Below are 11,116 nucleotides of genomic sequence, written 5' to 3' on the forward strand. Positions count from 1 at the left end.
AGGCGCGCGCTACCACGCCCGGCTAATTTTTTGATTTTATTGTAGAGACGAGGTCTCACCCAGTTGCCCAGGCTGGTCTCAAACCCACGGACTCAGGCAATCCACTCACCGGAGCCTCCCAAAGTGCTGGGATTACAGGCTGAGCCACCGAGCCCGGCTATGTTTGACTTTCTTAGGAGCCATTTTACTTAGGGTCTTCCCTTAAAAAAAAAAAAAACCAACACTTTCTTGACATATAATTAACATGTGAAAAGATGTTCATATTTAATACATACATCTCAAGTTCGGGGATAAGTACATGACATCATCACCACCATCCATCACCTCCTAAAGTTTCTTCCTGCCTTTTTCTTGATTTTGTGTGTGGTAAGAGCAATCACCATGAGATCTATTCTTTCAGCAAATTTTAAATATGCCATACAGTATTGTTAGCTAAAGGCACTATGCTATATAGTAGATTTCCAGAACTTGCTCACCTTACATCACTGAAACTTTGTACCGTTTTACTATCACTTCCCCTTTTTTTTCTCCCCATTCTCTGGCAACTACCATTCTATTCTCTACTTCTATGAATTTGCCTACACATATAAGTGAGACCATGCAGTAATTGTTTTTCTGTTTCTGGCTTATCTCACATAACACAATACCCTCTAGGACCATCCATCTTGTTACAGATGGCAGTATTTTCTTCTTTTTTTATGGTAGAATAATATTTCATTGTACGTACATGCCACATTTTCTTTTCTTTTCTTTTTTAGTGTACATTTTCTTTATCTGTTAATGGACATTTAGATTGTTTCCATATTTTGGATGTTATGAATAATGCTACAAGTGAACAAGAGAGTGCAGATATCTCTTTGAGATTCTGATTTCAGGTCCTTTATTATATACCCAGAAGTGGGATTACTGGATCACATGGTAATTCTGTTTTTAGTTTTTTGAGAAACCTCCATACTGTTATCTATAATGACTGTACCGGTTTATATTCCACCAACAGTGTACAAAGGTCCTCTTGTCTCCACATCCTTGCTGTCTTTATTTTTCTGATAATAGTTATCCTATCCATTGTGAGATGATATCTTATTGTGGTTTGATTTGCATTTCCTTGATAATTAGTGATACTGAGCATTTTTTCATTAACCTGTTGGTCATTTGTATGTCTTTATATAAGTATCTACTCAGGTCCTGTGCCCATTTTTAAAAACTGGGTCATTTGTTTTTTCCTATTCCATTGTGCTAGTTCCTTGTGTATTTTGGATATTAACCACTTATCAGGTACATGGTTTGTAAATATTTTCTACCATTCCATAGGTTGCTTTATCATGTTGCTGATTGTTTCCTTTGCTGTGCAGAGCCTTTTGGCTTGTGACCCTGCATGTTTATTTTTGCTTTTGTTGCCTGCATATTTAGTGTCATGTCCAAAAACTCAGAGCCATGACCAAAATCAAGGAGCTTTTTCACTATGTTTTCTTCTAGGAGTTTTAAAGTTTGAGGTCTTACCTTTAGGTCTTTAATTCATTTTGAGTTGATTTTTGTGTATTGTGGAAGAGTCCACATTATCTAGCACAATGGAATAGCAAAAAACAAATAACCTAGTTAAAAAAAAAAAGAGCAAAGGACCTGAGTAGATTATTTATATCCAGTTTTCCCAGTGCCATTTATTGAAGAGACTGTCCTTTTCATATATATATATATATATATGTATATATATATATGTATATGTATATATATGTATACATATATATATGTATATTTGGCACCCTTGTCAAAAATGAGTTTCCTGTAAATGTGTGAGTTTATTTCTAGGCTCTCTATTCTGTTCCATTGGCCAGTATGTCTTTTTTTATGCCTGTATTTGATTACTGTACTTTGTAATATAATTTGAAATTAGAAAGTGTGATCCCTCCAGCTTTGTTTTTGCTCAAAATTGCTTTGGTTATTTGGGGTCTTTTGTAGTTACATATGAACTTTAGGATTTTTTTTCAATTTCTGTGAAAAATGACATTGGAATTTAAATAGGGATTACATTAAACCTGTAGGTCACTTTGGGTAGTATGAAAATTTTAACAATATTCTTCCAGTTCATGAAATATCTTTCTATTTATTTTGATACTTTAATTTCATTGATGTTTTCTAGCTTTTAATGTATAGATCTTTTACCTCCTTGGTTAAATTCATAAATAAGTATTTTATTCTTTTTGATGCTATTGAAAATAAGATTGTTTTCTTGATTTCTTTTTCAGATAGTTTGCTGTTAGTGTATAGAAATGCAACTGAATTTTTGTTGTTTGTCAATTTTTGTATACTACAAATTTGCTGAATTCATCTATTAGTTCTAAAGGCTTTTTTGGTGGATTCTTTAAAGTTTTCTGAATATAAGAACATGTTATCTGCAAACAGATAATTTTACTTCTTCCTTTCTGATATGGATGCCCTTTATTTCTTTGTCTTGTCTAATTGCTCTGGCTAGAATTTTCAGAACTATATTGAGTAGATGTGGTGAATGTGGGCATCTTTGTCTTGTTCCTGATTTTAGAGGTACAATTTCAACTTTTCACCTCTGAATATATTTAGCTACGGGCCTGTCATATATGGCCTTCATTATGTTGAGGTACATTTCTTCTCTACCTAATTTGATGAAAGTTTTTTTTTTAAATCATAAAAGGCTGTTGAATTTTGTTGAATGCTTTTTCTGAATTTATTGAGATGATACGATATTTATTCCTCACTCTGTAAGTGTGATGTACCCCATTTACTGAGTTTCATATGTTGAACCTGCCTTGTATCCCAGGGATAAATCCCACTCAATCATGGTGTAAGGTTCATGTGCTATTGAATTCGATTTGCTATATTTTGTGGAGAATTTTTACATGTATGTTCCTCAGAAATATAGGCCTGTAGTTTTCTTTTCTTGTAGTGTCCTTGTCTAGCTTTGGTATCAGGGTAATGCTGGCCTTGTGAGTTTGGAAGTAGTGCCACCTCTTCAATGTTTTGGAAGAGTCTGAGGATTCAATGTTTTGGAAGAGTCTGAGGATTGACACTGATTGGTTTTTAAATGTTTGATAGGATTCACCAGTGAAGCCATCTGGTCTTGGACTTCATAGGGAGGTTTTTGGTTACTGATTCAGTCTCCTTACTCATTATTGGTCTGTTCATATTTCTTATTTTTTTCTGGTTTGTTATTGATAGGTTGTATGTTCCTAGGAATGTATCCATTTCTTCTAGGTTTTCCAGTTTGTTGGCATATAATTGTTCATAACAGTCTCTTATAATCTTTTGTACTTCTCTGGTATCAGTTATAATGTTCCCTCTTTAATCTAGAATTTTATTTCTTAAAGTCTTCTCCCTGTTTTCTTTGTCTAGCTAAAGAGTTGTCTATTTTATTTATCTTTTCAAAACACTAACTCTTAATTTCACCAACCTTTTCTATTAGTCTTTCTTTTATTTATTTCTCTTCTATTCTTTATTGTTTTCTTACTTCTACTAAATTTGGGCTTGTCTGTTCTCCTTTTTAAATTCCTTGATGTGTAAATTTAGGTTATTAATTTAAGATCTTTCTGTTTTATTAGTGTAGGTATTTAATCACTAAATTTTCCTCTTAGGACTTCTTTTGCTGCATCCCATGTTTTGATATTTTGTGTTTCCATTTTCATTTTTCCTAAACATATTTTGATTTCCCTTTTGAGCTCTTCTTTGACCCACTGGTTTTTCTGGGGTGTTTCTTAACTTTCACTTATTTGTGAATTCTCTAATTTCCCTCTTGTTATGGATTTCTAGTTTCATACCATTGTGGTCAAAAAACATCTTTGATATGTTTCCGTTCTTTTTAAATTTTTTTAAGACTTATTTTGTGGCCTAACATATGATCTATCCTGGAGAATGTTCCATGTGTACTTGAGAAGAATGTATACATATTCTGCTGCTTTTAGATGGAATACTCTGTATATGTATGTTAGGTTCATTTGGACTGTAGTGTTGTTCAAGTCTGCTATTTCCTACTTGGTTTTCTGTATGGTTGATATAGCCATTGTTGAACGTGGTGTGTTGAAGTTTCCTGCTGTTATTTATAGCTGTCTATTTCTTTCAGTCCTGCTTTGTTTTATACACTAAGATGCTCTAATGTTGGTGCAGATATATTTATAATTGTTGTATCTTCTTGATGAATGACCCTCTTATCATTATATAATGACTTTCTTTGTCTCTTGAGACAGGTTTTGACTTAAAATCTATTTTGTCTGATATAAGTGTAGACACCTCTTTCCTCTTTTAGTTACCATTTGAATGAATTACCTTTTTCTATATCTTTACTTTCAGCTTATGTGTGTCCTTAAATTTAGGGAACATTCAGTTAGATCTTATATTTTAATTCCTTCACGGTATGTATTTTTATTGGAGAATTTAATCCATTTGCATTTAAAGTAATTATTGATAGGTAAAGACTTTCTATTGCCATTTTGTAATTATTTTCTGTCTTATACTTTCCCTGTTTCGTTCTTCTTTTCTTGCTGCCTTCCTTTGTGCTTTAATTATTTTTGTAGTGGTATGATTTGTTTCTTTTCTCTATATTTTTTATATATCTACTACAGTTTTTTATTTGTGATTGTCAAGGCTTACATAAAATGTTTGATAGTTATAACAGTTTATTTTAAGTGGCTAATAACTGTCTAGTCCATACCACAAACTGGGTAGCTTATAAACAAAATAAATATATTGATCACAGTTTTGGAGTTAGGAAAGTCCAAGACCAGGGTGCCGACAGACTCGTATCTGGTGAAAGTTTGTTTCCTGGTTCATAGATGACATCTTTCCATTGTGTCCTCACATGAGGGATGGGGCAAGTTAGCTCTCTGGGTTATCTTTTGTTTTTTTTTTTTTGAGTTGGAGTCTCACTCTGTTGCCCAGACTGGAGTGCAGTGGCCGCTCCCGGCCACCGCAGCCTCGACTTGCCGGGCTCTGGCGATCCTTCCGCCTCAGCTTTCCGAGTAGCTGGAATTACAGGCACGCGCTACCACGCTCGGCTGATTTTTGATTTGTTGTAGAGATGAGGTCTCGCTGCCTAGGCGGGTCTCGAACCCACGGGCTCAGGCAATCCATTCACCTCAGCCTCCCAAAGGCGCGGGATTACAGGCTGAGCCACCTAGCCCGGCTTGGGTTATCTTTTATAAGGGCACTATTTTCATTTATGAGGGCTTTGTCCTTGTGACCTAGTCATATCCTAAAGGCTCCACCTCCTACTACCGTCACATTTGTGGTTAGGTTTTAACATATGAATTTTGATAGGATACAAACATTCAGACCATAGCAACAACTTAACTTCTATCACATACAAAAACTCTGCATTTTTATTCCCTCCTTTTATATTGCATATTATTGATGTCAGTTCACATCTTTTTTATCTATGTATCCATTAGCAACTATTATGGCTATAGTTATTGAAGCTATAGTTATTTTTAATGCCTTTATCCTTTAACTTTAGTAGTTAAAAAATGATTTATGCACCATCAATACAGATGATCTTCAACCTATGATGAGGTTATATCCTGATGAACCCACTGTAAGTTGAAAATATCTTAAGTCAAAAATTCATTTAATATACCTAATCTACCAAACATCACAACTTAGCCTAGCCTACCTTAAACACGTTCAGAATACTTATACATTATCCTACAGTTGGACAAAATCTTCTAACACAAAGCCTATTTTATAATAGACTGTCAATTGTAACACGTAATTTGTTGAATACTATACTGAAAGTGAAAAACAGAATGATTATACAGGTACTTGCAATACAGCTTCTACTTAATATATATTGCTTTTACATAATCATAAAGTTGAAAAAATAAATCAATCCATTGTAAGCCATTCTCTATAAAGTATTCAAGTATTCTGAATTTGACTATATATACTTACCATTACCATGAGTTTTATACCTTCATATGTTTTCATGTTGCCAATTATCATCCTTTCATTTCAATATTTCTTGTAAGGCTGGCCTAGTAGTGACGAACCCTCTTAGCTTTTGTGTATCTGGGGATGTGTTTATCTTGTATTCATTGCTGAAGGACACATTTGATGGGTATAATGTTTTTGACTGGCAGTTTCTTTCATCACTTTCAATATATTAACCCACTCTCCAGGCCTGCAAGTTTTCTGGTAAGACATCCACAGATTGTCTTTTTTTTTTTTTGAGTTGGAGTCTCACTCCATCACCCAGGCTGGAGTGTAGTGGCATGCTTATGGCCACTACAGCCTTGACCTGCTGGGCTCAGGCAGTCCTTCCACTTCAGCCTTCCAAGTAGACATGTGCCACAACACCCAGCTAATTTTTTAATTTATTGTAGAGACGAGGTCTCGCCAAGTTGCCCAGGCTTGTCTCGAATCCCTGGGCTCAGGCAATCCTCTCGGCTCCACCTCCCAAAGTGCTGGGATTACAGTCATGAGCACCATACCCAGCCCCACAGATAGTCTTATGGACAATTTTTTGTATGTGATGAGTTACTTTTCTTTTGCTGCTTTCAAAATTTTCTCCTTGTCTTTTGCTTGTAACAGTTTGATTATGTGTCTCAGTGAAGACCTTTTTTTTTGAGTCGGAGTCTCACTCTGTTGCCCAGACTGGAGTGCAGCGGCCGCTCCCGGCCACCGCAGCCTCGACCTGCTGGGCTCTGGCGATCCTTCCATCTCAGCCTTCCAAGTAGCTGGAACTACAGGCGCGCGCTACCATGCTCGGCTGATTTTTTTATTTATTGTGGAGATGCAGTCTCGCCAAGTTGCCCAGGTGGGTCTCGAACCCGCAGGCTCAGGCAATCCACTCACCTCAGCCTCCTAAAGGCACAGGATTACAGGCTGAGCCACCGAGCCCGGCTATGATTTCTTTAAATAAGTTTTCTACTCCTTTCTTTTTCTCTGTTCCTTCTAGAACCCACATACTACCTATATGAGTTTGTTTGATTATAAGTCTTACAGGCTTTTTTCATTCTTTTTTCTTTTTGTTCCTCTGACTGGGTAATTTCAAATGATATGTTTTCAAGTTCACTGATTCTTTTACTTGATGAAGTCTGCTGCTGGAACTTTTTTTTTGAATTTTTCAGATCAGACATTGTATTCTTCAGCTCCAAAATTCCTGTTTGGTTTTTTTTTTATGGTTTTGGTCTCTTTGTTAAGTTTCTCATTTGGTTTATGTATTATTTTCCTGATTCCTTTAGTTGTCTACCTGTTCTTTTTTGCTGACTGAGCTTCAAGACAATTATTTTGAATTCTTTGTCAAGTAATTCATAGATCTCCATTTCTTTGGAGTTAGCCACTGGAGATTTATTTTGTCCCTTTGGTAGTGTCATATTTCCTTGATTGTTTAAGGTCCTTAAAACCTTGCATTGTGTCTTCATATTTGAGGAAGCAGCCACCTGTTCCAGTCTTTATTGACTGGCTTCAGGAGAGAAAGAGCTTCTCCAGTGTGCCTAGCTAGAGATTCTGAGGATCTCTCAGACCTTTTTTTTATGAATACACCCTCTCTGTACTTCTTGTTTTTTCTCTGGGGAGAAGTCTTAAGAATTGTGTTCCTTCTTTCAATCCAGTAAAGCCAGGCCTGGTGATAAGAGCCTCTTGCTTATTTTCCCTAGGGCAGTGCTCTGAAGTGTTCAAGGTTATCTGCCTTCTCTCAATCCAAGAGTCAAGCCAACTGCTAAGATCTGCACATGCTAACCATCTGTGAGTGTGTGCATGTTGTCAAGCACTAAAGTGCACGTTGGCTGGTTGGAGGGGTCCACAGGCCAGTTGTCCTGTGGATTATGGGAGTGACTCATAATGAAGACTGTGAGTTAGCAGGATCTGCAGTCAACTTTTGAGAACTACAAACTGGTTGCTATGCACGCTTGCTATAAGATGATTCACCCATGCTGGTCTCTTCAGTGTTCTCAAGGAGAAGAGACAAAAGTCGGTCTCCTAGCCAGTATTGTATCAGGCTGGGGAAGCCAGGTGCTCACTTCACTCTCACTTTCCTTGTGGGAGAATTGCAAACTGTGGTGGCCCCTCTTAGCACCAAGCTGTGCCACCTTAGAAGAGGATAAGGTGAAACTGCTCTTCTTACACCCTTCAGTGCATTCAGTCTTGGATTTTTTTTTTTTTTTGCTCCTCTTGTGCACTGGAACCTCTCATTAGACTCCTTTGCTCCCACAAAGATATTCTTGTCCATGAATAGTTGCCAAAATCAGTGTTTCTACGGAAGGATGAGAACTGAAACCTCATATTCTGCTGTTCTGCTGATGTCTCTTTTGTCTCTCTTTTATAAAATAGTAGTTAAATTGTTTTATCATTGTACATCCTAAATTTAGCCTTGAAGATTACTTTAACAACTCCTGGTCTTCATGTAGACCAGCCCAGGCTGCTATGCCTATGGTGCAGCCTGTTCTCTGTCATTTCAATAAAACTTACTTTAAAAAAAAAAATTTGCTTTAGCAAATGGCCTGAGGCTTAACACAACATGTCAAAGTTAGTGTTTTTTTCAGGTGGATTTTGTAAAATGTTGACCTGTTAATTTTGAAAATAAGTTATGTGTGAATAACGATCTATATTGAAAGGTAAGTCTGTATAAAGGAGATAAAAACTATTGAGTATTTTCTGCATGCCTGGCCATTCGCTTATCTGCTCTGTGGTTTCTCCTTATTTTTTGAGAAATATTTTGGGTCCTAATCTGAAAAATCTGTCTCCCAACCAGAAACACATTAGTGGCAATGGTAGGGAGGCTTCTGATGTGTTGAGAAACAAGGTGGCCACCTGACTTCTCATGGTCATTGTAGAGGTCTAGTCATAGAACTGTCTCTCCCCCAGTTCCCTCCTTACTGTCCAGCTCACCCTCAGGTAGGCTGGAAGGTGACACTAATGCCACTTGGAGCTCAAAGCCACCAGGGCATTGCTTTACCTCTTTGGATATCTCCCTCTGAGCTGAATTCCTTCTCCTCCTCACCTCCAAAAATCATTACTTGTACTCTAGGGCACAACATGTTTTGTAAAATAGATACCTTCTTGTTTTTCAGCCAAGTGAAAACATCCTTGGATGAGTCCTAACAGGAATACAGAACAGTACTTGACAACTGTGTGCAGTGCAGTTGCTTGGTTGAAGCCTGGAGAGCTTTCCCTTTGTTGCTGAAAGCCCCCCCTTTGCAGGGAAGGAAATAGGACTTGATTTAGGAGAAATGATTCTACTACTGGCTCTGCCTAGGACAAGATACGTCACCTTTAGCTAACTATTTTCCCTTGGGGTGTTTGTTTCTTCCAACCTTTCATTCAATTAAATATTTATTTAGCACATTTTTTGTGTGCCAGCTGTCTCTTCCATGATGAATTTACATTATCCTATGAGAGCAAGTAATTAGCAAAGAGCAAATAAACCAGCCAAATACAAAGAACTCGGTGGCTCAGCCTGTAATCCTGCGCTTTTGGGAGGCTGAGGTGAGTGGATTGCCCGAGTCTGCGGGTTCGAGACCCACCTGGGCAGGCGAGACCTCATCTCTACAATAAATCAAAAAATTAGCCGGGTGTGGTAGCGGCGCCTGTAGTTCCAGCTACTTGGAAGGCTGAGGCGGAAGGATCGCCGGAGCCCAGCAGGTCGAGGCTGCGGTGGCCGGGGGCGGCCACTGCACTCCAGTCTGGGCGACAGAGTGAGACTCCAACTCAAAAAAAAATAAAATAAAAAAAAATCACCTGACTCTGCTTATACAGAGAAAACAGCGATGGACAATATATAAATCAGTGGACATGGCTGTGTTCCAATAAAATTTTATTTACAAAAACATGAGGTGGCAAATATAATATGTATATCCTCATACACACATTATCTATCTGTTCGCTTGTTTTTGGAAACTGTGTCATATAAAGATTGTAAGAAAACTTTCTTTTCCTTTGGCAGGGAGTAGAACACTGAAGCAGAGTGTTATGACATAACCAAGGATCGTTTGGTCATTCAGTGATAGAACCAGTAAAACAGAGAAATCTGTTCACGTTGCTTCCTCTAACCCATTTGCTTGAGGGAAATGAAAGCAGTGCCTTGTCTGAGGTACAAAAGTAATTGTTAGATGCAAATACATTTATAGTAAGGTAGCCACCAGAGTGAGGGTTTCATGTAATTTGCTTTTATATTATGTAATTTTATAACAGTTAAAGTAATATGATCAACCACTATCTTCATTGCATGAGGTTCATTTTTAATATCACTGTCTTACTAAATGAAGCAGATACTTTAAAAATGGAAACTAGGTAAGAAAGAGTTTTACAACCAGAATTGGTTTTAATCTGTGCTTTTTAATGCAATAATTTTTCATTGAAATTCTGCTTTTTATAGGGCTGTGACTTTTGCTATGTCACAGAAAGACAATGGCCTTTATAGCTTAACAATGGCCTTTATAGCTTAAATTTAAATAAGTTGGTATTTGAAATAGATAGCACTTTCACTTTGGAAAGTTAATAATATGGTAAAATAATTATGTTGCTTGTATGAATTACATAAAGTTTTTAAAGAAACAAAACAAAAACAGGTAGTGGGCCATAGTGTGTTGACTCTTATACTAAATCAGAAAGGACCTTAAAATCCAAGGAGATGGGTTTACATTTGAACTTTTAGTTAACAGGACTCTCTTGACAATGATTCTTGAGTAGGGACATAATTCGATAGAAGTCTATTTTGGGTTTAACCATGTACAGTTTTCTGAAACCGGAAGAGAGCCTAATCCTTCAGATTATTGCTGTTTTTGAATTGTTACGAGTATCTTGTGACCTGCCAGGGATTTAGCGGGAGTTTTTTGTTGTTACAAACCTTGGCAGACCTTCCACAGTTTCTTGCACACAGTGAACATTTAACAAAGTCATGCATGCTGGATTAGAAAGCAGCTCTCTAAAGGCAAGAATGCTGTTTTATTCGCAGCCATATATTCAGTCTCTGGAATGATGCCTGACATATAGTTGTCACTCAAGTTTCTGAATGCTTTGATGGTGCAATAACTCTGGAGTTTGCGTATACAACTGTTCACTCTTAGGCTTCATTAAAATCTATGTCATTTAATGAGTGTTATTTGAAAATAATACAAGGCCAGTGATGCCAATTTTCTGGTTTGTTTTTTCTCCTTTC

This window comes from Carlito syrichta, unplaced genomic scaffold, assembly GCF_000164805.1.
Source record: "Carlito syrichta isolate Samal-C Ts95f unplaced genomic scaffold, Tarsius_syrichta-2.0.1 Scaffold167470, whole genome shotgun sequence".
Lineage (NCBI taxonomy): Eukaryota > Metazoa > Chordata > Mammalia > Primates > Tarsiidae > Carlito > Carlito syrichta.